Source organism: Actinia tenebrosa, unplaced genomic scaffold (genome assembly GCF_029948245.1).
Source record: "Actinia tenebrosa isolate PJP-AT-01 unplaced genomic scaffold, QUT_ActTen_1.0 PGA_scaffold3__52_contigs__length_22856419, whole genome shotgun sequence".
NCBI classification, from domain to species: Eukaryota; Metazoa; Cnidaria; class Anthozoa; order Actiniaria; family Actiniidae; genus Actinia; species Actinia tenebrosa.
In genome coordinates this window covers 11345892-11370343 of record NW_028292580.1, presented here as the reverse complement: position 1 = coordinate 11370343, position 24452 = coordinate 11345892, and the positions used below count along the sequence as shown (strand labels likewise).

Here is a 24452-nt window from a genome sequence, read left to right as displayed (position 1 = left end):
GAGGCTCTATCTCGCCACGGGCCATTTTCGGCTCACAAAGTTTACCAAGGCCAAGTAGACCCTGGGTCTAACAAGCACAAAGAGAACATGGAAGCAATGACAAATGATGTTATTTCCTGCCTTAGCCAGGCGAAATATGGGGGGGAGGCGTTGGAGGCCTACAGGGGGATAAGGTCATCAGAATATATCTTCAACGACGAGGAACGCTTGAAAAACTTTCTGTCGCTTTCAGAAGAAAATAAAGAAGAGTGTGATTGGTCATACAAAGTAATAGAGGAGAGCTGGGTTTGGAAAGACATTGAGCTAATTTGGAATTTGAAGCAGGAAAATATTTCAGGAAACTATCTGGATGACTACCAGATGATTAATAATAATTATACTCAATTTAGAACTGCTTGGGTTGACAAGTATGAGGCTACCTTTTACAGGCCAAACGAACAGTGGCGAGGGGAAGCACTGCCAAGAAAAGAAATGCAACCAATTCCTGATTATATGAGATGGCTAGCTACTGGCGGAGAACTTCATTATCTGTCATTTGATAGAAATCAAATAATCTGCGGACCCTGGGACGAGTCTCCAGGGCTCTTCAGACCTGAGAGACTTCTGGATATGAGTGCGATGAATTGTGACCCTCCTGATAGTGTCTTTCCTGCAATATCATTTTTGGTGTGGCTTCCTGAAAAAGAGGTTGCTAGATATTTTCAAGAGGAAGGGGAAAGAATATCAACAGAGGTGATCGAAGATCAAGAAAGGGAACGGTGGAGGAGACATAAACGGTTCTCTAAAAATGTTGCAACCTTAAGGGATGTTTGTAAAAAGATGGGTCTTTCAACAAAAGGGCAGAAACACCACTTAGTGGAACGAATTGCAACGTCAGAGGGAGACGAGCCACCATTAAAAGAACAGCTCTATAATGGAGATTTTCAGACAGTTCCATCATCCATACCACGTCTAAGAAAATTACCTGTAGCAAAGCTGAGGTACATTCTTCACTATCATGGCTTACCAACCCAAGGTAACAAAGAAGAACTGTGCCTGAGGATATTCTTACTGAGACAAAACCGATACCAACTTGCCTTTAAAAGCCATGAAGACGAAATAAGAAGAATGCTTTCTCTAATTCCTAAAATTATTTTAGAGGAGAGGAGAATGGCAATATTGAACCCAACTGACAAATTCAAAAAAAGGACCCACTCGTCAAATATCAAAGATAAAAGCTTCCTTCCAGTTCCTGACAGTGTCGATATAAACAATATCCATTTAGAAATGTTAAGACACCTGTATGATTATTTAAGTATTTTAAAGGAAAGTCGGAGACAGAAATGTGAAATGCTACAAGCCAAGCCGCTATTTAATCAAGATATGCCAGAACCTGAAGCTCCCGACCATGAACAATTCTTTGTGGTCGGGAAAAAAGTGAAAGTCAAGTGGTCAAGAGAAGAAATTGGAGATAGTGGTTGGAAAGTAGGATGGTACTCTGCAGCAGTCCAAGGTTTTTCCATTGAAAATGACACAATAGACATTGTATATTTTGATGAGGAGGAAAGTGTATATACAATATGCATATCAGAATATTTGTCACAAGGGAAGCTGATGCCCGTACAAAAGTGAAGACCGTTGTAACGTTAATTTGGCTGTTCTATTGTCCAACCATGACGATGATGTTGCTGTTCTCTTGTCCAAACATGACGATGATCTGGCTGTTCCCTTGTCCAACCATTAAGATGATCTGGCTGTTCTCATGTCCAACCATTACGATGATCTGGCTGTTCTCATGTCCAACCATTACGATGATCTGGCTGTTCTATTGTCCAACCATTACGATGATCTGGCTGTTCTCTTGTCCAAACATGACGATGATCTGGCTGTTCCCTTGTCCAACCATTAAGATGATGTTGCTGTTCTCTTCTCCAACCATTACGATGATCTGGCTGTTCTCATGTCCAACCATTACAATGATGTTGCTGTTCTCTTGTCCAACCAATACGATGATCTGGCTGTCCTTTGCTGGCGTAAGATTTCTCTTGATGATGATAATCAAACTGACCATTGGTAGATAACAAAGATCATTCTTGTCATTGAATTGCATATTGAAAAAATAATCTCTGATCTGATTAGAAGCGCTGCAATCTAGCAGAATTCAGTTTCATACATAAATGTAAGGAACTGTTTCAAGTTACACCTAGTTGCAAGAAGGTTGTCATAGGAAGAAAGAACTTTTGTAATTTAGTGAGGATTTTAATTAGTGATTTACTGAGAAAGGATTGTATTAAAAAGACAAAATAAATCACTGGAGCTGATCTCTTTCTTTTTTTTAATAACCAAGACATTCCTTAGGGTTAGGGTCAATCACTAATAATTTAATTATTAAATTCCTCACTAAATTACATAAGTTCTTTCTTCCTATGAGGCTTCTTTCAACTAGGCCGTGTATGTAAAAGCAGTCGAAAAACAAAAAGAATGTAGTTTGGAAATAATTTGAAACACTTTTCCAATAAGGTAAATTTTTAAATAAGACAAAACACATATTTTATGTCAAATAAGGGAAAGGGTGTTAAAATTAAGTAGAAATGTGAGGGGTATTAAATTTGGAAGTGGAAATCCAGTGGAGGGGGGGATTGAGGGCACTGGAAAATCCAGGGGGGGGGGTATTAAATTTGGAAGTGGAAATCCAGGGGAAGGGGGTTTGAGGGCACTGGAAAATCCAGGGGAGGGGGTATTAAATTTAAGTGGAAATCCAGGGGAGGGGGGGTTTGAGGGCACTGGAAAATCCAGGGGAGGGGGGAACTGAAAAGTTATGTCCTCAATAGGGGGGGTGCGGACTAAAAATGCAACTGCCCATTGTGAATGAGTCAAAAGCTTTAGCAGCGAAGAAAACTGTTGTGTGAAAACAAGATTGTTATATCTCCTCGAAACCATCTCCTCAATGAAACCAAAAATACCAGGATTTTGTAAAGATTCATTGCTTGCTTGCCCAAATCCTCAGCAAAAAATGGGTTTTTATCTCCAAAAATGATTTATTTAACCCTTCACTCCCAAGACTCTGAAGGTGAAGCTGAAGAGTCATGGGCAGCAGCTCTTTCTAACTTTGATCGACAAAAGTTTATCTATTCTTCCAAGACGAACTTTAGGCGAGTTCTCAATCTACGATCTCAAGGGACTTGCAGTGATCTTTGGATTTGGAGAATTATGATATCTCTTATTCTCATAATGACTTGTATTTATTTCGTATTTTAGTCTGACTCGAAGTTCATTGAAGATTCCAAGCGCAAACAAAAATCAAACGCCGAACGAAAACTGTTTTCAATAGTCTGTTTGATGAGGCCGTAAAATCAAAACAAAATCGCACAAAATATAGATAATTTACCACAAAACATTGCTAAATTCCTAAAGAAGCATTAAAGCATCATTTATTTGGGTTATTTAAGTTTTTTCAAGCAATAAATCGTTCAACTTGAAGCTAAATTGTTGAGAATGAATCCCGCAGAAACATGGCGACAAGCAACCGAACTCTTCACGCTCAATTCAACTCTAAAATATCGCTCTAAATAAATAAATTTAACAATAAATGTCTAATATAATAGGTTATTTACCTTTAGGATGCAGTATGAGCCCATAAAGATCCATATTTGAGGATAAAAAGAAGGATTTTTAGTCAGAAAATATCCACACAACAACTTTTCTCGTCGACTGCTCCTCTGATACCACGTGACTACCTCGTTTACATGTCAACACAAACCAAAACCACGGGGGAGGGGAGGGAATTGATTCATGGTTCAGAGTGACTTTGTAACATTTTTCGGAGTGAAAATAAAATATTTCCGACAAACAACTCAAAAATATCTTTTTCCAAAAGCACTACAACGATTATGAGACACTTTTATTTTATTTACTTGAGAAAGTAAATCATTTAAACAAAATAAATTCTTGCTAAATTTCCCGCTAAATTTTTAAAGTTCTGAGTGTGATACAACTAGCCTGCGTCACATCCAGAATTTTCTTCGGAATTTTCTTCGGAATTTTCTTCGCAGGCTATGATACAACACATTGAATCAATGTTTCTATCTCGGGAAATCGTGTACGATCTCGCACCCAACACGATCAGATGAGTTTCATTCGTAATGCGGTAAACGATCAGCTTGGACATCGTGCAAGGTCAGTTATGGATATCGTGCACGAATACGTAATAAACCTTATTCGTGGTGTGACAATGTTTTCCCAATTCAGTGTGGCAAACCTCTAGGGAAAAGAAGAGCTGTTGTTTTGAAACTCGTCGGGATATCATCGTTATTCCTTTCGTATCCTTTGGGATACTCATGAATTTTTCGAAGAGTAAAAACAAAAGAAAATTAATCCCCTTGACGTTCGTCACGCTGAATTAGGAAAACATTGTCACACCACGAATAAAGGTATATTATATCAATCACTTTTCGGTTTGGATTTGCTTTCAACTCATTCCTATACTAGTACGTCCCCAACAAATGTTCGTACATATGATATCATATGGAAAACGATTGAATGAAAAACGCTATCAGGTTTTTTAAAAACACCACTGAATGTTTTAAAATCCCGCGGAATTTAGATAACGGCCTTTTAACTGTATTTGTATTTTAATAATATTTGTATAATATTTGTACCAGATCACTTAACACTCGAAGAGAGGCCGTGCTTGTAATTTGTTAAATAAAAATGTAAATGTAAATATAATCCTCATACTCATTAATACTCACCCTATCAATGGTTAGACTGCGACTGAAGGCTCTCTATTTCCTTTGGTCACTTCGGTGATCCAACGAGAACCGGTTTTTTCTCGGTGGTATGGCCGTAGACAGAAGAGATTGCACAACTTATGCTACTTGATGCTGCTTCACCATTTCAGAAGTTACAAACTTTTCTAGAACGGAACAAAATACCACTAAAAAAACAAAAAGAAAACAAAAACAGCAATGAATACAGTAGTAAAAATTAAAAGTTGAACGAATAAAGTGAAATGAAGTAATTGAAAAGTCAAAGGGAATAAAATGAAAAGAAGTTTGTAGCACCAGTTATTCCCAGTTGGTCACCCATCCAAGTACTACTCTGGCCCTACCGAGTTTCACTTCGGTGATCGGACGAGAACCGGTTTTTTCTCGATGGTATGCCCGTAGACAGAAGATTAGAGTAGTGAAAATTAAAAGTTGAACGAGTAAAGCGAAATGAAGCGATGGAAAAGTCAAGGGGACAAAAATAACAAAAAGAAGACAACAACAGCGATGAATAGAGTAGTAAAAATTAAAATTGAACGAATAACTTGAAATGCTGCCATCCCAAAGTCAATGGGAATAAAATGAAAAGAAGTGTACAGCACCATTTATTCCCAGGTGGTCACCCATCCAAGTACTACCTTGGCCCTACCGAGTTTTACTTCGGTGATCGGACGAGAACCGGTTTTTTCTCGGTGGTATGGCCGTAGACAGAAGAAATTGCACAACTTATGCTACTTGATGCCACTTCACGATTTCAGCGACTACAAGCTTTTCTAGAACGAAAAAAAATACCACTAATTAAAAGAAAAAGAAAACAAGAAAACCAATGAATAGAGTAGTAAAAATTAAAAGTTGAACGAATAAAGTGAAATGTAGCAATGGAAAAGTCAAGGGGACAAAAAAAAAAAAGAAGTCTGTAGCACCATTTATTCCCAGCTGGTCACCCATCCAAGTACTACGCTGGCCCTACCGAGTTTCACTTCGGTGATCGGACGATAACCGGTTTTTTCTCGATGGTATGGCCGTAGACAGAAGATTAGAGTAGTGAAGATTAAAAGTTGAACGAATAAAGCGAAATGAAGCAATGGAAAAGTCAAGGGGACAAAAATAACAAAAAGAAGACAATAACAGCGATGAATAGAGTAGTAAAAATTAAAATTGAACGAATAACTTGAAATGATGCCATTCCAAAGGCAATGGGAATAAAATGATAAGAAGTCTACAGCACCAGTTATTCCCAGGTGGTCACCCATCCAAGTACTACCTTGGCCCTACCGAGTTTTACTTCGGTGATCGGACGAGAACCGGTTTTTTCTCGGTGGTATGGCCGTAGACAGAAGAAATTGCACAACTTATGCTACTTGATGCCACTTCACGATTTCAGCGACTACAAGCTTTTCTAGAACGAAAAAAAATACCACTAATTAAAAGAAAAAGAAAACAAGAAAACCAATGAATAGAGTAGTAAAAATTCAAAGTTGAACGAATAAAGTGAAATGTAGCAATGGAAAAGTCAAGGGGACAAAAAAAAAAAAGAAGTCTGTAGCACCATTTATTCCTAGGTGGTCACCCATCCAAGTACTACGCTGGCCCTACCGAGTTTCACTTCGGTGATCGGACGAGAACCGGTTTTTTCTCGATGGTATGGCCGTAGACAGAAGATTAGAGTAGTGAAGATTAAAAGTTGAACGAATAAAGCGAAATGAAGCAATGGAAAAGTCAAGGGGACAAAAATAACAAAAAGAAGACCATAACAGCGATGAAAAGAGAAGTAAAAATTAAAATTGAACCAATAAGTTGAAATGATGCAATCCAAAAGCCAATGGGAATAAAATGAAAAGAAGTGTACAGCACCAGTTATTCCCAGGTGGTCACCCATCCAAGTACTACCTTGGCCCTACCGAGTTTTACTTCGGTGATCGGACGAGAACCGGTTTTTTCTCGGTGGTATGGCCGTAGACACAAGAAATGGCACAACTTATGCTACTTGATGCCACTTCACGATTTCAGCGACTACAAGCTTTTCTAGAACGAAAAAAAATACCACTAATTAAAAGAAAAAGAAAACAAGAAAACCAATAAATAGAGTAGTAAAAATTAAAAGTTGAACGAATAAAGTGAAATGTAGCAATGGAAAAGTCAAGGGGACAAAAAAAAAAAGAAGTCTGTAGCACCATTTATTCCCAGGTGGTCACCCATCCAAGTACTACGCTGGCCCTACCGAGTTTCACTTCGGTGATCGGACGAGAACCGGTTTTTTCTCAATGGTATGGCCGTAGACAGAAGAGATTGCACAACTTATGCTACTTGATGCTGCATCACGATTTCAACGGCTGCAAACTTTTCTAGAACGGATGAAAATACCACTAAAAAAACAAACAGAAAACCAGAACAGCGATGAATAGAGTAGTAAAAATTAAAATTGAACGAATAACGTGAAGTAATGCCATCCAAAAGTCAAAGGGAAGAAAAAAAAAAGAAGTATAGAGCACCATTTATTCCCAGTTGGTCACCCATCCAAGTACTACGCTGGCACTACCGAGTTTCACTTCGGTGATCGGACGAGAACCGGTTTTTTCTCGATGGTATGGCCGTAGACAGAAGAGATTGCACAACTTATGCTACTTGATGTTGCATCACGATTTCATCGGCGGCAAACTTTTCTAGAACGGATGAAAATACCACTAAAAAAACCAACAGAAAACCAGAACAGCGATGAATAGAGTAGTAAAAATTTAAATTGAACGAATAAAGTGAAATGAAGTAATTGAAATGTCAAGGAGAATAAAATGAAAAGAAGTCTATAGCACCAGTTATTCCCTGCTGGTCACCCATCCAAGTACTACTCTGGCCCTACCGAGTTTCACTTCGGTGATCGGACGAGAACCGGTTTTTTCTCGATGGTATGGCCGTAGACAGAAGAGATTGCACAACTTATGCTACTTGATGTTGCATCACGATTTCATCGGCTGCAAACTTTTCTATAACGGATGAAAATACCACTAAAAAAACCAACAGAAAACCAGAACAGCGATGAATAGAGTAGTGAAAATTTAAATTGAACGAATAAAGTGAAATGAAGTAATTGAAAAGTCAAGGAGAATAAAATGAAAAGAAGTCTATAGCACCAGTTATTCCCAGGTGGTCACCCATCCAAGTACTACTCTGGCCCTACCGAGTTTCACTTCGGTGATCGGACGAGAACCGGTTTTTTCTTGATGGTATGGCCGTAGACAGAAGATTAGAGTAGTGAAAATTAAAAGTTGAACGAGTAAAGCGAAATGAAGCTATTGAAAAGTCAAGGGGACAAAAATAACAAAAAGAAGACAACAACAGCGTTGAATAGAGTAGTAAAAATTAAAATTGAACGAATAAGTTGAAATGATGTAATCCAAAAGCCAATGGGAATAAAATGAAAAGAAGTGTACAGCACCATTTATTCCCAGCTGGTCACCCATCAAAGTACTACCTTAGCCCTACCGAGTTTTACTTCGGTGATCGGATGAGAACCGGTTTTTTCTCGGTGGTATGCCCGTAGACAGAAGAAATTGCACAACTTATGCTACTTGATGCCACTTCACGATTTCAGCGACTACAAGCTTTTCTAGAACGAAAAAAAATACCACTAATTAAAAGAAAAAGAAAACAAGAAAACCAATGAATAGATTAGCAAAACTTAAAAGTCGAACGAATAAAGTGAAATGTAGCAATGGAAAAGTCAAGGGGACAAAAAAAAAAAGAAGTCTGTAGCACCATTTATTCCCAGGTGGTCACCCATCCAAGTACTACGCTGGCCCTACCGAGTTTCACTTCGGTGATCGGACGAGAACCGGTTTTTTCTCGTTGGTATGGCCGTAGACAGAAGAGATTGCACAACTTATGCTACTTGATGCTGCATCACGATTTCAACGGCTGCTAACTTTTCTAGAACGGATGAAAATACCACTAAAAAAACCAACAGAAAACCAGAACAGCGATGAATAGAGTAGTAAAAATTAAAATTGAACGAATAACGTGAAGTAATGCCATCCAAAAGTCAAGGGGAAGAAAATGAAAAGAAGTCTACAGCACCAGTTATTCCCAGGTGGTCACCCATCCAAATACTACGCTGGCCCTACCGAGTTTCACTTCGGTGATCGGACGAGAACCGGTTTTTTCTCGATGGTATGGCCGTAGACAGAAGATTAGAGTAGTGAAAATTAAAAGTTGAACGAGTAAAGCGAAATGAAGCAATGGAAAAGTCAAGGGGACAAAAATAACAAAAAGAAGACAACAACAGCGTTGAATAGAGTAGTAAAAATTAAAATTGAACGAATAAGTTGAAATGATGTAATCCAAAAGCCAATGGGAATAAAATGAAAAGAAGTGTAAAGCACCATTTATTCCCAGGTGGTCACCCATCCAAGTACTACCTTGGCCCTACCGAATTTTACTTCGGTGATCGGACGAGAACCGGTTTTTTCTCGGTGGTATGGCCGTAGACAGAAGAAATTGCACAACTTATGCTACTTGGTCACTTATGCTACTTCACGATTTCAGCGACTACAAGCTTTTCTAGAACGAAAAAAAATACCACTAATTAAAAGAAAAAGAAAACAAGAAAACCAATGAATAGAGTAGTAAAAATTAAAAGTGGAACGAATAACTTGAAATGATGCCATCCCAAAGTCAATGGGAATAAAATGAAAAGAAGTCTACTGCACCAGTTATTCCCAGGTGGTCACCCATCCAAGTACTACGCTGGCCCTACCGAGTTTCACTTCGGTGATCGAACGAGAACCGGTTTTTTCTCAATGGTATGGCCGTAGACAGAAGAGATTGCACTACTAATGCTACTTGATGCTGCATCACGATTTCAACGGCTGCAAACTTTTCTAGAACGGATGAAAATACGACTAAAAAAACAAACAGAAAACAAGAAAACCAATGAATAGAGTAGTAAAAATTAAAATTGAACGACTAACGTGAAGTAATGCCATCCAAAAGTCAAGGGGAAGAAAATGAAAAGAAGTCTACAGCACCAGTTATTATCAGGTGGTCACCCATCCAAGTACTACTCTGGCCCTACCGAGTTTCACTTCGGTGATCGGACGAGAACCGGTTTTTTCTCGATGGTATGGCCATAGACAGAAGATTAGAGTAGTGAAGATTAAAAGTTGAACGAATAAAGCGAAATGAAGCATTGGAAAAGTCAAGGGGACAAAAAAAAAAAGAAGTCTGTAGCACCATTTATTCCCAGGTGGTCACCCATCCAAGTACTACGCTGGCCCTACCGAGTTTCACTTCGGTGATCGGACGAGAACCGGTTTTTTCTCAATGGTATGGCTGTAGAAAGAAGAGATTGCACAACTTATGCTACTTGATGCTGCATCACGATTTCAACGGCTGCAAACTTTTCTAGAACGGATGAAAATACCACTAAAAAAACAAACAGAAAACCAGAACAGCGATGAATATAGTAGTAAAAATTAAAATTGAACGAATAAGGTGAAGTAATGCCATCCAAAAGTCAAGGGGAAGAAAATGAAAAGAAGTCTACAGCACCAGTTATTCCCAGGTGGTCACCCATCCAAGTACTACTCTGGCCCTACCGAGTTTCACTTCGGTGATCGGACGAGAACCGGTTTTTTCTCGATGGTATGGCCGTAGACAGAAGATTAGAGTAGTGAAGATTAAAAGTTGAACGAATAAAGCGAAATGAAGCAATGGAAAAGTCAAGGGGACAAAAATAACAAAAAGAAGACAACAACAGCGATGAATAGAGTAGTAAAAATGAAAATTGAACGAATAACTTGAAATGATGCCATTCCAAAGGCAATGGGAATAAAATGATAAGAAGTCTACAGCACCAGTTATTCCCAGGTGGTCACCCATCCAAGTACTACGCTGGCCCTACCGAGTTTCACTTCGGTGATCGGACGAGAACCGGTTTTTTCTCAATGGTATGGCTGTAGACAGAAGAGATTGCACAACTTATGCTACTTGATGCTGCATCACGATTTCAACGGCTGCAAACTTTTCTACAACGGAAAAAAAAACCACTAAAAAAACAAACAGAAAACCAGAACAGCGATGAATATAGTAGTAAAAATTAAAATTGAACGAATAACGTGAAGTAATGCCATCCAAAAGTCAAGGGGAAGAAAATGAAAAGAAGTGTACAGCACCAGTTATTCCCAGGTGGTCACCCATCCAAGTACTACTCTGGCCCTACCGAGTTTCACTTCGGTGATCGGACGAGAACCGGTTTTTTCTCGATGGTATGGCCGTAGACAGAAGATTAGAGTAGTGAAGATTAAAAGTTGAACGAATAAAGCGAAATGAAGCAATGGAAAAGTCAAGGGGACAAAAATAACAAAAAGAAGACAACAACAGCGATGAATAGAGTAGTAAAAATTAAAATTGAACGAATAACTTGAAATGATGCCATTCCAAAGTCAATGGAAATAAAATGAAAAGAAGACTACAGCACCAGTTATTCCCAGGTGGTCACACATCCAAGTACTACCTTGGCTCTACCGAGTTTTACTGCGGTGATCGGACGAGAACCGGTTTTTTCTCGATGGTATGCCCGTAGACAGAAGAAATTGCACAACTTATGCTACTTGATGCCACTTCACGATTTCAGCGACTACAAGCTTTTCTAGAACGGAAAAAAATACCACTAATTAAAAGAAAAAGAAAACAAGAAAACCAATGAATAGAGTAGTAAAAATTAAAAGTGGAACGAATAAAGTGAAATGAAGCAATGGAGAAGTCAAGGGGACAAAAATAACAAAAAGAAGACAATAACAGCGATGAATAGAGTAGTAAAGATTAAAATTGAACGAATAAGTTGAATTGATGCAATCCAAAAGCAAATGGGAATAAAATGAAAAGAAGTCTACAGCACCAGTTATTCCCAGGTGGTCACCCATCCAAGTACTACCTTGGCCCTACCGAGTTTTACTTCGGTGATCGGACGAGAACCGGTTTTTTCTCGGTGGTATGGCCGTAGACAGAAGAAATTGCACAACTTATGCTACTTGATGCCACTTCACGATTTCAGCGACTACAAGCTTTTCTAGAACGAAAAAAAATACCACTAATTAAAAGAAAAAGAAAACAAGAAAACCAATGAATAGAGTAGTAAAAATTAAAAGTGGAACGAATAAGGTGAAATGAAGTAATTCAAAAGTCAAGCGGAATAAAATGAAAAGAAGTGTACAGCACCAGTTATTCCCAGGTGGTCACCCATCCAAGTACTACTCTGGCCCTACCGAGTTTCACTTCGGTGATCGGACGAGAACCGGTTTTTTCTCGATGGTATGGCCGTAGACAGAAGATTACAGTAGTGAAAAGTAAAAGTGGAACGAATGAAGCGAAATGAAGCAATGGAAAAGTCATGGAGACAAAAATAACAAAAAGAAGGCAACAACAGCGATGAATAGAGTAGTAAAAATTAAAATTGAACGAATAACTTGAAATGATGCCATCCCAAAGTCAATGGGAATAAAATGAAAAGAATACTACCGCACCATTTATTCCCAGGTGGTCACCTATCCAAGTACTACCTTGGCCCTACCGAGTTTTACTTCGGTGATCGGACGAGAACCGGTTTTTTCTCGGTGGTATGCCCGTAGACAGAAGAAGTTGCACAACTTATGCTACTGGATGCCACTTCACGATTTCAGCGACTACAAGCTTTTCTAGAACGGAAAAAAATACCACTAATTAAAAGAAAAAGAAAACAAGAATACCAATGAATAGAGTAGTAAAAATTAAAAGTGGAACGAATAAAGTGAAATGAAGCAATGGAGAAGTCAAGGGGACAAAAATAACAAAAAGAAGACAATAACAGCGATGAATAGACAAGTAAAGATTAAAATTGAACCAATAGCGAGAAATGATGCAATCCAAAAGCCAATGGGAATAAAATGAAAAGAAGTGTAAAGCATTATTTAGTCCCAGGTGGTCACCCATCCAAGTACTACCCTTGCTCTACCGAGTATTACTTCGGTGATCGGACGAGAACCGGTTTTTTCTCGGTGGTATGGCCGTAGACAGAGGAAATTGCACAACTTATGCTACTTGATGCCACTTCACGATTTCAGCGACTACAAGCTTTTCTAGAACGGAAAAAAATACCACTAATTAAGAGAAAAAGAAAACAAGAAAACCAATCAATAGAGTAGTAAAAATTAAAAGTGGAACGAATAAAGTGAAAAGTAGCAATGGAAAAGTCGATTGGACTAAAATAACACTAAGAAGACAACAACAGCGATGAATAGAGTAGTAAAAATTAAAATTGAACGAATAACTTGAAATGATGCTTTCCCAAAGTCAATGGGAATAAAATGAAAAGAAGTCTACAGCACCAGTTATTCCCAGGTGGTCACCCATCCAAGTACTACGCTGGCCCTACCGAGTTTCACTTCGGTAATCGGACGAGAACCGGTTTTTTCTCAATGGTATGCCCGTAGACAGAAGAAATTGCACAACTTATGCTACTTGATGCCACTTCACGATTTCAGCGACTACAAGCTTTTCTAGAACGGAAAAAAATACCACTAATTAAAAGAAAAAGAAAACAAGAAAACCAATGAAAAGAGTAGTAAAAATTAAAAGTGGAACGAATAAAGTGAAATGAAGCAATGGAGAAGTCAAGGGGACAAAAATAACAAAAAGAAGACAATAACAGCGATGAATAGAGAACTAAAGATTAAAATTGAACGAATAAATTGAATTGATGCAATCCAAAAGCCAATGGGAATAAAATGAAAAGAAGTGTACAGCACCATTTATTCCCAGGTGGTCACCCATCCAAGTACTACCCTTGCTCTACCGAGTTTTACTTCGGTGATCGGACGAGAACCGGTTTTTTCTCGGTGGTATGGCCGTAGATAGAAGAAATTGCACGACTTATGCTACTTGATGCCACTTCACGATTTCAGCGACTACAAGCTTTTCTAGAACGGAAAAAAATACCACTAATTAAGAGAAAAAGAAAACAAGAAAACCAATCAATAGAGTAGTAAAAATTAAAAGTGGAACGAATAAAGTGAAATGAAGCAATGGAAAAGTCGATTAAACAAAAATAACAATAAGAACACAACAACAGCGATGAATAGAGTAGTAAAAATTAAAATTGAACGAATAACTTGAAATGATGCCATCACAAAGTCAATGGGAATAAAATGAGTTGAAGTCTACAGCACCATTTATTCCCAGGTGGTCACCCATCCAAGTACTACGCTGGCCCTACCGAGTTTCACTTCGGTGATCGGACGAGAACCGGTTTTTTCTCGATGGTATGGCCGTAGACAGAAGAGATTGCACAACTTATGCTACTTGATGCCACTTCACGATTTCAGCTACTACAAGCTTTTCTAGAACGAAAAAAAATACCACTAATTAAAAGAAAAAGAAAACAAGAAAACCAATGAATAGAGTAGTAAAATTTAAAAGTTGAACGAATAAAGTGAAATGTAGCAATGGAAAAGTCAAGAGGACAAAAAAAAAAGAAGTCTGTAGCACCATTTATTCCCAGGTGGTCACCCATCCAAGTACTACTCTGGCCCTACCGAGTTTCACTTCGGTGATCGGACGAGAACCGGTTTTTTCTCAATGGTATGGCCGTAGACAGAAGATTAGAGTAGTGAAAAGTAAAAGTTGAACGAATGAAGCGAAATGAAGCAATGGAAAAGTCAATGGGACAAAAATAACAAAAAGAAGACAACAACAGCGATGAATAGAGTAGTAAAAATTAAAATTGAACGAATAACTTGAAATGCTGCCATCCCAAAGTCAATGGGAATAAAATGAAAAGAATACTACAGCACCATTTATTCCCAGGTGGTCACCTATCCAAGTACTACCTTGGCCCTACCGAGTTTTACTTCGGTGATCGGACGAGAACCGGTTTTTTCTCGGTGGTATGCCCGTAGACAGAAGAAGTTGCACAACTTATGCTACTTGATGCCACTTCACGATTTCAGCGACTACAAGCTTTTCTAGAACGGAAAAAAATACCACTAATTAAACGAAAAAGAAAACAAGAAAACCAATGAATAGAGTAGTAAAAATTAAAAGTGGAACGAATAAAGTGAAATGAAGCAATGGAGAAGTCAAGGGGACAAAAATAACAAAAAGAAGACAATAACAGCGATGAATAGACAAGTAAAGATTAAAATTGAACGAATAGCGAGAAATGATGCAATCCAAAAGCCAATGGGAATAAAATGAAAAGAAGTGTACAGCATTATTTAGTCCCAGGTGGTCACCCATCCAAGTACTACCCTTGCTCTACCGAGTATTACTTCGGTGATCGGACGAGAACCGGTTTTTTCTCGGTGGTATGGCCGTAGACAGAGGAAATTGCACAACTTATGCTACTTGATGCCACTTCACGATTTCAGCGACTACAAGCTTTTCTAGAACGGAAAAAAATACCACTAATTAAGAGAAAAAGAAAACAAGAAAACCAATGAAAAGAGTAGTAAAAATTAAAAGTGGAACGAATAAAGTGAAAAGTAGCAATGGAAAAGTCGATTGGACTAAAATAACACTAAGAAGACAACAACAGCGATGAATAGAGTAGTAAAAATTAAAATTGAACGAATAACTTGAAATGATGCCTTCCCAAAGTCAATGGGAATAAAATGAAAAGAAGTCTACAGCACCAGTTATTCCCAGGTGGTCACCCATCCAAGTACTACGCTGGCCCTACCGAGTTTCACTTCGGTAATCGGACGAGAACCGGTTTTTTCTCAATGGTATGCCCGTAGACAGAAGAAATTGCACAACTTATGCTACTTGATGCCACTTCACGATTTCAGCGACTACAAGCTTTTCTAGAACGGAAAAAAATACCACTAATTAAAAGAAAAAGAAAACAAGAAAACCAATGAATAGAGTAGTAAAAATTAAAAGTGGAACGAATAAAGTGAAATGAAGCAATGGAGAAGTCAAGGGGACAAAAATAACAAAAAGAAGACAATAACAGCGATGAATAGAGAACTAAAGATTAAAATTGAACGAATAAATTGAATTGATGCAATCCAAAAGCCAATGGGAATAAAATGAAAAGAAGTGTACAGCACCATTTATTCCCAGGTGGTCACCCATCCAAGTACTACCCTTGCTCTACCGAGTTTTACTTCGGTGATCGGACGAGAACCGGTTTTTTCTCGGTGGTATGGCCGTAGATAGAAGAAATTGCACGACTTATGCTACTTGATGCCACTTCACGATTTCAGCGACTACAAGCTTTTCTAGAACGGAAAAAAATACCACTAATTAAGAGAAAAAGAAAACAAGAAAACCAATCAATAGAGTAGTAAAAATTAAAAGTGGAACGAATAAAGTGAAATGAAGCAATGGAAAAGTCGATTGAACAAAAATAACAATAAGAACACAACAACAGCGATGAATAGAGTAGTAAAAATTAAAATTGAACGAATAACTTGAAATGATGCCATCACAAAGTCAATGGGAATAAAATGAGATGAAGTCTACAGCACCATTTATTCCCAGGTGGTCACCCATCCAAGTACTACGCTGGCCCTACCGAGTTTCACTTCGGTGATCGGACGAGAACCGGTTTTTTCTCGATGGTATGGCCGTAGACAGAAGAGATTGCACAACTTATGCTACTTGATGCTGCATCACGATTTCAGCGACTACAAGCTTTTCTAGAACGGAAAAAAATACCACTAATTAAGAGAAAAAGAAAACAAGAAAACCAATCAATAGAGTAGTAAAAATTAAAAGTGGAACGAATAAAGTGAAAAGTAGCAATGGAAAAGTCGATTGGACTAAAATAACACTAAGAAGACAACAACAGCGATGAATAGAGTAGTAAAAATTAAAATTGAACGAATAACTTGAAATGATGCCTTCCCAAAGTCAATGGGAATAAAATGAAAAGAAGTCTACAGCACCAGTTATTCCCAGGTGGTCACCCATCCAAGTACTACGCTGGCCCTACCGAGTTTCACTTCGGTAATCGGACGAGAACCGGTTTTTTCTCAATGGTATGCCCGTAGACAGAAGAAATTGCACAACTTATGCTACTTGATGCCACTTCACGATTTCAGCGACTACAAGCTTTTCTAGAACGGAAAAAAATACCACTAATTAAAAGAAAAAGAAAACAAGAAAACCAATGAATAGAGTAGTAAAAATTAAAAGTGGAACGAATAAAGTGAAATGAAGCAATGGAGAAGTCAAGGGGACAAAAATAACAAAAAGAAGACAATAACAGCGATGAATAGAGAACTAAAGATTAAAATTGAACGAATAAGTTGAATTGATGCAATCCAAAAGCCAATGGGAATAAAATGAAAAGAAGTGTACAGCACCATTTATTCCCAGGTGGTCACCCATCCAAGTACTACCCTTGCTCTACCGAGTTTTACTTCGGTGATCGGACGAGAACCGGTTTTTTCTCGGTGGTATGGCCGTAGACAGAAGAAATTGCACAACTTATGCTACTTGATGCCACTTCACGATTTCAGCGACTACAAGCTTTTCTAGAACGGAAAAAAATACCACTAATTAAAAGAAAAAGAAAACAAGAAAACCAATGAATAGAGTAGTAAAAATTAAAAGTGGAACGAATAAAGTGAAAAGTAGCAATGGAAAAGTCGATTGGACTAAAATAACACTAAGAAGACAACAACAGCGATGAATAGAGTAGTAAAAATTAAAATTGAACGAATAACTTGAAATGATGCCTTCCCAAAGTCAATGGGAATAAAATGAAAAGAAGTCTACAGCACCAGTTATTCCCAGGTGGTCACCCATCCAAGTACTACTCTGGCCCTACCGAGTTTCACTTCGGTGATCGGACGAGAACCGGTTTTTTCTCGATGGTATGGCCGTAGACAGAAGATTAGAGTAGTGAAAATTAAAAGTTGAACGAGTAAAGCGAAATGAAGCGATGGAAAAGTCAAGGGGACAAAAATAACAAAAAGAAGACAATAACAGCGATGAATAGACAAGTAAAGATTAAAATTGAACCAATAGCGAGGAATGATGCAATCCAAAAGCCAATGGGAATAAAATGAAAAGAAGTGTAAAGCATTATTTAGTCCCAGGTGGTCACCCATCCAAGTACTACCCTTGCTCTACCGAGTATTACTTCGGTGATCGGACGAGAACCGGTTTTTTCTCGGTGGTATGGCCGTAGACAGAGGAAATTGCACAACTTATGCTACTTGATGCCACTTCACGATTTCAGCGACTACAAGCTTTTCTAGAACGGAAAAAAATACCACTAATTAAGAGAAAAAGAAAACAAGAAAACCAATGAATAGAGTAGTAAAAATTAAAAGTGGAACGAATAAAGTGAAAAGTAGCAATGGAAAAGTCAATTGGACTAAAATAGCACTAAGAAGACAACAACAGCGATGAATAGAGTAGTAAAAATTAAAATTGAACGAATAACTTGAAATGATGCCTTCCCAAAGTCAATGGGAATAAAATGAAAAGAAGTCTACAGCACCAGTTATTCCCAGGTGGTCACCCATCCAAGTACTACGCTGGCCCTACCGAGTTTCACTTCGGTAATCGGACGAGAACCGGTTTTTTCTCAATGGTATGCCCGTAGACAGAAGAAATTGCACAACTTATGCTACTTGATGCCACTTCACGATTTCAGCGACTACAAGCTTTTCTAGAACGAAAAAAAATACCACTAATTAAAAGAAAAAGAAAACAAGAAAACCAATGAATAGAGTAGTAAAAATTAAAAGTGGAACGAATAAAGTGAAAAGTAGCAATGGAAAAGTCGATTGGACTAAAATAACACTAAGAAGACAACAACAGCGATGAATAGAGTAGTAAAAATTAAAATTGAACGAATAACTTGAAATGATGCCATTCCAAAGTCAATGGAAATAAAATGAAAAGAAGACTACAGCACCAGTTATTCCCAGGTGGTCACACATCCAAGTACTACCTTGGCTCTACCGAGTTTTACTGCGGTGATCGGACGAGAACCGGTTTTTTCTCGATGGTATGCCCGTAGACAGAAGAAATTGCACAACTTATGCTACTTGATGCCACTTCACGATTTCAGCGACTACAAGCTTTTCTAGAACGGAAAAAAATACCACTAATTAAAAGAAAAAGAAAACAAGAAAACCAATGAATAGAGTAGTAAAAATTAAAAGTGGAACGAATAAAGTGAAATGAAGCAATGGAGAAGTCAAGGGGACAAAAATAACAAAAAGAAGACAATAACAGCGATGAATAGAGAACTAAAGATGAAAATTGAACGAATAAGTTGAATTGATGCAATCCAAAAGCCAATGGGAATAAAATGAAAAGAAGTGTACAGCACCATTTATTCCCAGGTGGTCACCCATCCAAGTACTACCCTTGCTCTACCGAGTTTCACTTCGGTGATCGGACGAGAACCGGTTTTTTCTCGGTGGTATGGCCGTAGACAGAAGAAATTGCACAACGTATGCTACTTGATGCCACTTCACGATTTCAGCGACTACAAGCTTTTCTAGAACGGAAAAAAATGCCACTAATTAAGAGAAAAAGAAAACAAGAAAACCAATCAATAGAGTAGTAAAAATTAAAAGTGGAACGAATAAAGTGAAATGAAGCAATGGAAAAGTCGATTGAACAAAAATAACAATAAGAAGACAACAACAGCGATGAATAGAGTAGTAAAAATTAAAATTGAACGAATAACTTGAAATGATGCCATCACAAAGTCAATGGGAATAAAATGAGATGAAGTCTACAGCACCATTTATTCCCAGGTGGTCACCCATCCAAGTACTACGCTGGCCCTACCGAGTTTCACTTCGGTGATCGGACGAGAACCGGTTTTTTCTCGATGGTATGGCCGTAGACAGAAGAGATTGCACAACTTATGCTACTTGATGCTGCATCACGATTTCAGCGACTACAAGCTTTTCTAGAACGGAAAAAAATACCACTATTAAAGAGAAAAAGAAAACAAGAAAACAAATGAATAGAGTAGTAAAAATTGAAAGTGGAACGAATAAGGTGAAATGAAGTAATTCAAAAGTCAAGCGGAATAAAATGAAAAGAAGTGTACAGCACCAGTTATTCCCAGGTGGTCACCCATCCAAATACTACGCTTGCCCTACCGAGTTTCACTTCGGTGATCGGACGAGAACCGGTTTTTTCTCGTTGGTATGGCCATAGACAGAAGAGATTGCACAACTTATGCTACTTGATGCTGCATCACGATTTCAGCGACTACAAGCTTTTCTAGAACGGAAAAAAATACCACTATTTAAAAGAAAAAGAAAACAAGAAAACAAATGAATAGAGTAGTAAAAATTAAAAGTGGAACGAATAAGGTGAAATGAAGTAATTCAAAAGTCAAGCGGAATAAAATGAAAAGAAGTGTACAGCACCAGTTATTCCCAGTTGGTCACCCATCCAAATACTACGCTGGCCCTACCGAGTTTCACTTCGGTGATCGGACGAGAACCGGTTTTTTCTCGATGGTATGGCCGTAGACAGAAGATTAGAGTAGTGAAGATTAAAAGTTGAACGAATAAAGCGAAATGAAGCAATGGAAAAGTCAAGGGGACAAAAATAACAAAAAGAAGACAACAACAGCGATGAATAGAGTAGTAAAAATTAAAATTGAACGAATAACTTGAAATGATGCCATCCCAAAGTCAATGGGAATAAAATGAAAAGAAGTCTACAGCACCAGTTATTCCCAGGTGGTCACCCATCCAAGTACTACGCTGGCCCTACCGAGTTTCACTTCGGTGATCGGACGAGAACCGGTTTTTTCTCGATGAGCAGCAGTAAGGGGGACTCGCGGTCAATGTCAAAGATTTACGGGTTTTACAGGGGTTTAAGGAAGGCGCCGGCAGCGGGAAATACCCGTGTCTCGTTATTTGTTGCTGCTATGTTAGGAATATTTGTCTTATATATGCATGAATGTAAAAAGTTCGCCAATGACTTCTGTATAATTTGCCTAAGATCCAAAGTTAACATACCCAAGCCCAAGGGTTTCTGGTGTTGTGGTAAGAAAATGCAAATAGAGGACGACACGTCAGCACAGTGTTACGAATGTGGTAAGAATATTCGTAATGCCGTACCAAACGCTACCAGAAAGCAATATTATGCCAACGGAGGTCGTAAGAAAACGCCATATAAGAGAATAAAATACTTCAGGGACTGGATGAGTCATATCCAAGGTTATCGACCGGTATATTTAGACAACGAAGTAAAGAAGAAAATTATAGACCACTTAGAAGAGCCAACCCCGCAAAGTCTGCGGAAGACATTGAAAAAATTAAAACTAGGGAAATATTACAAAGCTATTCCCTATCTTTTGTCTGAAATTACCGGTAAGTCTATTCCTGAGGTTTCTGATATGACAAGAGCCGAGTGGATGTTTTGTCGGTTGAATAAGGATATTCCTTATTACCCTGACGTAATTTACGAAATATTTTACAAAATAGACCCCAACCACCCCCTGTTAGGATGGATTCCGAGAAAATAAAAATGCAAAACTGGTGTTTATTTTGCCAGAAACCCCACTGGGGAATGCATCGCGCAGAACACCAAGCTATCCCCAGTGGGGTTTTTTGCATTTTGGGCTTACGGGGCTTATTTCATCCCGCGCCAGAGGCCCTCTAGTACATACACATATATCTTTCTTACGACCCACCAGAGGGTGAACTCCGGACAGCGTCCCGAGACACCCCCTGACTTTTCCAACTTTTCCTCACGAAACCCCCCATCGCGGGGTTGAATCGCACTTTCTATCTTTTCCACCCCTCCCCCACGGTTGCTGTGAGCGGGGGAGGCTTTTTTTTCACTCACAGCAACCAGTCCAAATGCGTCTACAGCGAGGCTTGAACTCGGGACTTTAGGCCTCCCCAGCTCCAAAGTCCCACGATCACAAGCGAACGCCAGACACATCTGGACGCTTATGTATGTGAAAAATATTATATTTAATCTGCATAATTTCTAGACTGACGTTCGATATGTAAATAGAATCCCGTCACGCTCTTTTCGAAGCAGATGTTTACTGAGCAAGCTTTCTTTGAAGCTCTTCTTTCGCTTCTTGATAGATCTTTTTGCGAGATTCCTCGGAAAGATCTTTTACGACTGTTTTTTTATTCCTTATGTCCGTCTTTAATTTCTCGTATTTGTCTTCTTCAGCCAGAATAAGCGAGAATTCTACGTCGTCTATCTTTCTGTCACGCAAAGCCTTTGAGACAAGGTCGGTAATAGTATTTACTTTAGCCCTAGACAGAGCTATTGTCGTGTCATGCTTGGATATTTTCGTGGATAGCTTTTTCATAATACCCGTAGCAACAGCAGAAATAATACCACAGGTTGCCCCAACGCCGGCCAAAGGAACTCCAACAATTATTCCCGGCCCAGTAAGCGAAGTAGCAACGCCGGAGCCCGTTAACACAACAGATATGGATCCTGAAGTTATCGCAATCTTATGTAGCGTACTCCGGGCTCTGACGTATTTCTTCCTAACTTTTTCGTAGTGTTTTGTCTGCCCTTCCAAGTAAGCCAGGATTAAGTTCGCTTTATTGAGCCTGAAGTTTTCGGCGTTTAGTTCGTTAGGTGTAGTATAGGGAACATCTGGGTACAACTTAGGTGCTGAAGGTATAACATCCATTATATATACTAATGTACGACGCTTTTGGGAATGATATTGAGGACCAGCCACATCACGATAATCGAGATTACTGGAATTGGAGAGCATTTAGGAAGATGTTTCCGCATGCAGACCCTAGTAAGTTCGAAAGAAGGCCCAATGGTATTTACTATAACGGCTCCAGAATGTACAGTAATGAGGATTTGAAACCTACGCTGGTTAATCAGATAGACGATCAACTGAAGAATTCTGGTTATGTTGAACATAAGCCTAAGCCAACGCCAACATATGTTGAACACAAGCCCGTGCAAGGTTGGTCAAAGGAATTATTGCTTGGTACCAGTACTTATCCGATACCCGCAGTTATGTTTAATGAACATCCAAGCTTGGACCTAACGTTGAACATGCGGATCTCTAACGATCATTCCTTTCTGTTAAAGGTGCGAGATATCTTCAAAGACGTACCCATTAATCATACCACCGCTAAGGAATCTCATGAATGGTTAAGTGGTCCTAACATGCGTTATTGGCCGCAGCAACTAAACTTTGCAGTTTGGTGCGCCACCAGCGGTTGTGGGGTAAGCGCGAACTTGATGAAGAATTCAATATTCATGTTTCATTTTCACTTCACGGTTAGAAGAATACTGCATGAAATGGGTGTTATTGCGCTGCCGGGAGATGCCACGTTTTATCCAAGAGATAACAAATACAGCGTGCCGGCTTATGATAGACTTTGTAAGGAGTTTGGTGTTGTAGGGAAGGATTTCCGATGCACTACGGGCGCTAACAATGGCTTGGGGCACATTTGGGCTTATTGGGGGATTGGTGGACACGAGCTAAGTGATAAGGAAGTTCATGCGTTGAATCTACGATGGAATACTGGGTATCACAAAGAAACTCACGACAGTAGCACCTTCTTTGAACCAAATGCCAAGACCACTAAGGAAGTCAGAGACGGACCTCTGTTCAAAGACGAGGGTGGTAAGTATGCCGGGGCTAACCCGCTGATTATTAAGATTACCAACGACGAGCAAACGAAGCAATATCTTAATTTCATACCCCCAGAAGGTAAAGGACTAACTAGAGCCGGCCTTGCCCGTTTGAACCGCAGCATAGAAGCTTACGTGTATTCTATCCTTGGAGCTCAGGTAAATACCCGATCAAATATAATTGGAAATACCGGCGCCGCAGAAGAGACGCGAGCCGAAGCCTTGGTCTTATTCGAAAGTTCGATCTTGGAGGGCGACATTAGCAAGGGCGTACAGCGTTACCAACTAGCTATACAAAATTCTAAGGCAAGGTTGGACTATGCAGTAGCCCCGGGTTGTTGGTTAATGCCTAGTAATTTATCTATAAATACTGGTTCTGTAGTAGGATACAACAACAAACTTCAACGAGCTACTAAGGATATGAAGTTTGGGGTGAACGACGTGAACTCTGACACTCTTAGGAACATTCCTCACTTCGTAGAGAAGCCAAAAAAGTCACACGAAACGAAGCTACCCGTAGTTAAGAAACCATCAAAGAAGGTTATGCCTGCGATACCTGAGGAATAGGACCATAACTTACTAAAAGCCGGCTTAGCCGCCGCAGGCGTTGGTCTGAGTTATTATATATGGCGATGAACAACCCCTACGTAGCTGGAGTAGATTGTGTCTATACGACTTACGCAGGCGAGAAAAAATACAACCAGGCATCTTGGGTTGATGTCACGGGCATGTCCGTGAATTTGAACTACTCGGGAAAGAAGTTGATCCTTTGTAGTATTTGCATTGGTACGAGCAGCCATGCCAACGTCGGCTTTAGGTTCCTGGATGAGAATGGCGTACTGCAGCCTATGAGAAATAAGACAAACAACAGGGAGCCTGCGCATTTCTCCGTAGAGCCCAACCCCCAGAGCGCCGAAAATCTATCGGTTTGGACTTTCCACATGGTCGCCGATTGCCATGGGAAGGTAAAGCTGCAAATGCGCGTAGATGACACCGGGAGCGTTTGCATAAATAGCATAGAAAATCAAAGGGATACTATTTATAATCATAAGACCATTAGCACTCTTACGGTGATTAGTCTTTAAATATATGAACCCACACGCA

The 24452-nt window shown here is 39.1% G+C and overlaps 1 long non-coding RNA gene, 22 other non-coding genes and 21 pseudogenes across 24 annotated transcripts in view; all 44 read right to left on the bottom strand.

The window, feature by feature from the left end:
* The window catches only part of LOC148908610 (uncharacterized), a 56370-nt gene extending 52683 nt beyond the window's left edge, over nt 1-3687 (bottom strand). For both annotated transcript variants that reach the window (XR_016120772.1, XR_016120771.1), the window contains exon 1: nt 3594-3687. This is a non-coding gene — a long non-coding RNA (uncharacterized LOC148908610). The remainder of the gene's footprint in view (nt 1-3593) is intronic.
* A 1343-nt stretch (nt 3688-5030) lies between these two features.
* LOC148908609 (5S ribosomal RNA) lies at nt 5031-5149 on the bottom strand (annotated as a pseudogene).
* Nucleotides 5150-5335: 186 nt separating this feature from the next.
* LOC148908608 (5S ribosomal RNA) lies at nt 5336-5454 on the bottom strand. The gene has a single exon (XR_016120974.1). It is a non-coding gene; the product is annotated as a 5S ribosomal RNA (ribosomal RNA).
* A 202-nt stretch (nt 5455-5656) lies between these two features.
* On the bottom strand, nt 5657-5775 carry LOC148908607 (5S ribosomal RNA; annotated as a pseudogene).
* A 186-nt stretch (nt 5776-5961) lies between these two features.
* LOC148908606 (5S ribosomal RNA) lies at nt 5962-6080 on the bottom strand. Its single transcript, XR_016121031.1, has one exon. It is a non-coding gene; the product is annotated as a 5S ribosomal RNA (ribosomal RNA).
* Nucleotides 6081-6282: 202 nt separating this feature from the next.
* LOC148908605 (5S ribosomal RNA) lies at nt 6283-6401 on the bottom strand (annotated as a pseudogene).
* Nucleotides 6402-6587: 186 nt separating this feature from the next.
* Nucleotides 6588-6706, bottom strand: LOC148908604 (5S ribosomal RNA). The gene has a single exon (XR_016120961.1). It is a non-coding gene; the product is annotated as a 5S ribosomal RNA (ribosomal RNA).
* Nucleotides 6707-6907: 201 nt separating this feature from the next.
* LOC148908603 (5S ribosomal RNA) lies at nt 6908-7026 on the bottom strand (annotated as a pseudogene).
* A 199-nt stretch (nt 7027-7225) lies between these two features.
* LOC148908602 (5S ribosomal RNA) lies at nt 7226-7344 on the bottom strand (annotated as a pseudogene).
* Nucleotides 7345-7543: 199 nt separating this feature from the next.
* LOC148908601 (5S ribosomal RNA) lies at nt 7544-7662 on the bottom strand. Its single transcript, XR_016120970.1, has one exon. It is a non-coding gene; the product is annotated as a 5S ribosomal RNA (ribosomal RNA).
* A 199-nt stretch (nt 7663-7861) lies between these two features.
* On the bottom strand, nt 7862-7980 carry LOC148908600 (5S ribosomal RNA). Its single transcript, XR_016120964.1, has one exon. It is a non-coding gene; the product is annotated as a 5S ribosomal RNA (ribosomal RNA).
* Nucleotides 7981-8166: 186 nt separating this feature from the next.
* LOC148908599 (5S ribosomal RNA) lies at nt 8167-8285 on the bottom strand (annotated as a pseudogene).
* Nucleotides 8286-8486: 201 nt separating this feature from the next.
* LOC148908598 (5S ribosomal RNA) lies at nt 8487-8605 on the bottom strand (annotated as a pseudogene).
* Nucleotides 8606-8804: 199 nt separating this feature from the next.
* Nucleotides 8805-8923, bottom strand: LOC148908597 (5S ribosomal RNA). The gene has a single exon (XR_016121025.1). It is a non-coding gene; the product is annotated as a 5S ribosomal RNA (ribosomal RNA).
* Nucleotides 8924-9109: 186 nt separating this feature from the next.
* LOC148908596 (5S ribosomal RNA) lies at nt 9110-9228 on the bottom strand (annotated as a pseudogene).
* Nucleotides 9229-9436: 208 nt separating this feature from the next.
* On the bottom strand, nt 9437-9555 carry LOC148908595 (5S ribosomal RNA). Its single transcript, XR_016120959.1, has one exon. It is a non-coding gene; the product is annotated as a 5S ribosomal RNA (ribosomal RNA).
* A 199-nt stretch (nt 9556-9754) lies between these two features.
* LOC148908594 (5S ribosomal RNA) lies at nt 9755-9873 on the bottom strand. The gene has a single exon (XR_016120946.1). It is a non-coding gene; the product is annotated as a 5S ribosomal RNA (ribosomal RNA).
* Nucleotides 9874-9959: 86 nt separating this feature from the next.
* On the bottom strand, nt 9960-10078 carry LOC148908593 (5S ribosomal RNA; annotated as a pseudogene).
* A 199-nt stretch (nt 10079-10277) lies between these two features.
* LOC148908592 (5S ribosomal RNA) lies at nt 10278-10396 on the bottom strand. The gene has a single exon (XR_016121021.1). It is a non-coding gene; the product is annotated as a 5S ribosomal RNA (ribosomal RNA).
* A 186-nt stretch (nt 10397-10582) lies between these two features.
* Nucleotides 10583-10701, bottom strand: LOC148908591 (5S ribosomal RNA). Its single transcript, XR_016121024.1, has one exon. It is a non-coding gene; the product is annotated as a 5S ribosomal RNA (ribosomal RNA).
* Nucleotides 10702-10900: 199 nt separating this feature from the next.
* LOC148908590 (5S ribosomal RNA) lies at nt 10901-11019 on the bottom strand. The gene has a single exon (XR_016121037.1). It is a non-coding gene; the product is annotated as a 5S ribosomal RNA (ribosomal RNA).
* A 186-nt stretch (nt 11020-11205) lies between these two features.
* On the bottom strand, nt 11206-11324 carry LOC148908589 (5S ribosomal RNA; annotated as a pseudogene).
* Nucleotides 11325-11625: 301 nt separating this feature from the next.
* LOC148908588 (5S ribosomal RNA) lies at nt 11626-11744 on the bottom strand. Its single transcript, XR_016121030.1, has one exon. It is a non-coding gene; the product is annotated as a 5S ribosomal RNA (ribosomal RNA).
* Nucleotides 11745-11945: 201 nt separating this feature from the next.
* On the bottom strand, nt 11946-12064 carry LOC148908587 (5S ribosomal RNA). The gene has a single exon (XR_016121036.1). It is a non-coding gene; the product is annotated as a 5S ribosomal RNA (ribosomal RNA).
* Nucleotides 12065-12250: 186 nt separating this feature from the next.
* Nucleotides 12251-12369, bottom strand: LOC148908586 (5S ribosomal RNA; annotated as a pseudogene).
* A 721-nt stretch (nt 12370-13090) lies between these two features.
* On the bottom strand, nt 13091-13209 carry LOC148908585 (5S ribosomal RNA). Its single transcript, XR_016120987.1, has one exon. It is a non-coding gene; the product is annotated as a 5S ribosomal RNA (ribosomal RNA).
* Nucleotides 13210-13510: 301 nt separating this feature from the next.
* LOC148908584 (5S ribosomal RNA) lies at nt 13511-13629 on the bottom strand (annotated as a pseudogene).
* Nucleotides 13630-13930: 301 nt separating this feature from the next.
* On the bottom strand, nt 13931-14049 carry LOC148908583 (5S ribosomal RNA). The gene has a single exon (XR_016120940.1). It is a non-coding gene; the product is annotated as a 5S ribosomal RNA (ribosomal RNA).
* Nucleotides 14050-14249: 200 nt separating this feature from the next.
* Nucleotides 14250-14368, bottom strand: LOC148908582 (5S ribosomal RNA; annotated as a pseudogene).
* Nucleotides 14369-14554: 186 nt separating this feature from the next.
* Nucleotides 14555-14673, bottom strand: LOC148908581 (5S ribosomal RNA; annotated as a pseudogene).
* A 301-nt stretch (nt 14674-14974) lies between these two features.
* LOC148908580 (5S ribosomal RNA) lies at nt 14975-15093 on the bottom strand (annotated as a pseudogene).
* Nucleotides 15094-15394: 301 nt separating this feature from the next.
* Nucleotides 15395-15513, bottom strand: LOC148908579 (5S ribosomal RNA). Its single transcript, XR_016120986.1, has one exon. It is a non-coding gene; the product is annotated as a 5S ribosomal RNA (ribosomal RNA).
* Nucleotides 15514-15814: 301 nt separating this feature from the next.
* On the bottom strand, nt 15815-15933 carry LOC148908578 (5S ribosomal RNA; annotated as a pseudogene).
* Nucleotides 15934-16234: 301 nt separating this feature from the next.
* On the bottom strand, nt 16235-16353 carry LOC148908577 (5S ribosomal RNA). Its single transcript, XR_016120939.1, has one exon. It is a non-coding gene; the product is annotated as a 5S ribosomal RNA (ribosomal RNA).
* Nucleotides 16354-16654: 301 nt separating this feature from the next.
* LOC148908576 (5S ribosomal RNA) lies at nt 16655-16773 on the bottom strand. The gene has a single exon (XR_016120984.1). It is a non-coding gene; the product is annotated as a 5S ribosomal RNA (ribosomal RNA).
* Nucleotides 16774-17074: 301 nt separating this feature from the next.
* LOC148908575 (5S ribosomal RNA) lies at nt 17075-17193 on the bottom strand (annotated as a pseudogene).
* A 301-nt stretch (nt 17194-17494) lies between these two features.
* On the bottom strand, nt 17495-17613 carry LOC148908574 (5S ribosomal RNA). Its single transcript, XR_016121020.1, has one exon. It is a non-coding gene; the product is annotated as a 5S ribosomal RNA (ribosomal RNA).
* A 606-nt stretch (nt 17614-18219) lies between these two features.
* LOC148908573 (5S ribosomal RNA) lies at nt 18220-18338 on the bottom strand. Its single transcript, XR_016120983.1, has one exon. It is a non-coding gene; the product is annotated as a 5S ribosomal RNA (ribosomal RNA).
* A 301-nt stretch (nt 18339-18639) lies between these two features.
* Nucleotides 18640-18758, bottom strand: LOC148908572 (5S ribosomal RNA; annotated as a pseudogene).
* Nucleotides 18759-19059: 301 nt separating this feature from the next.
* LOC148908571 (5S ribosomal RNA) lies at nt 19060-19178 on the bottom strand (annotated as a pseudogene).
* Nucleotides 19179-19479: 301 nt separating this feature from the next.
* On the bottom strand, nt 19480-19598 carry LOC148908570 (5S ribosomal RNA). The gene has a single exon (XR_016120938.1). It is a non-coding gene; the product is annotated as a 5S ribosomal RNA (ribosomal RNA).
* Nucleotides 19599-19799: 201 nt separating this feature from the next.
* LOC148908569 (5S ribosomal RNA) lies at nt 19800-19918 on the bottom strand (annotated as a pseudogene).
* Nucleotides 19919-20119: 201 nt separating this feature from the next.
* LOC148908568 (5S ribosomal RNA) lies at nt 20120-20238 on the bottom strand. Its single transcript, XR_016120975.1, has one exon. It is a non-coding gene; the product is annotated as a 5S ribosomal RNA (ribosomal RNA).
* A 186-nt stretch (nt 20239-20424) lies between these two features.
* Nucleotides 20425-20539, bottom strand: LOC148908567 (5S ribosomal RNA; annotated as a pseudogene).
* Between the last annotated feature and the right edge of the window lie 3913 nt (nt 20540-24452).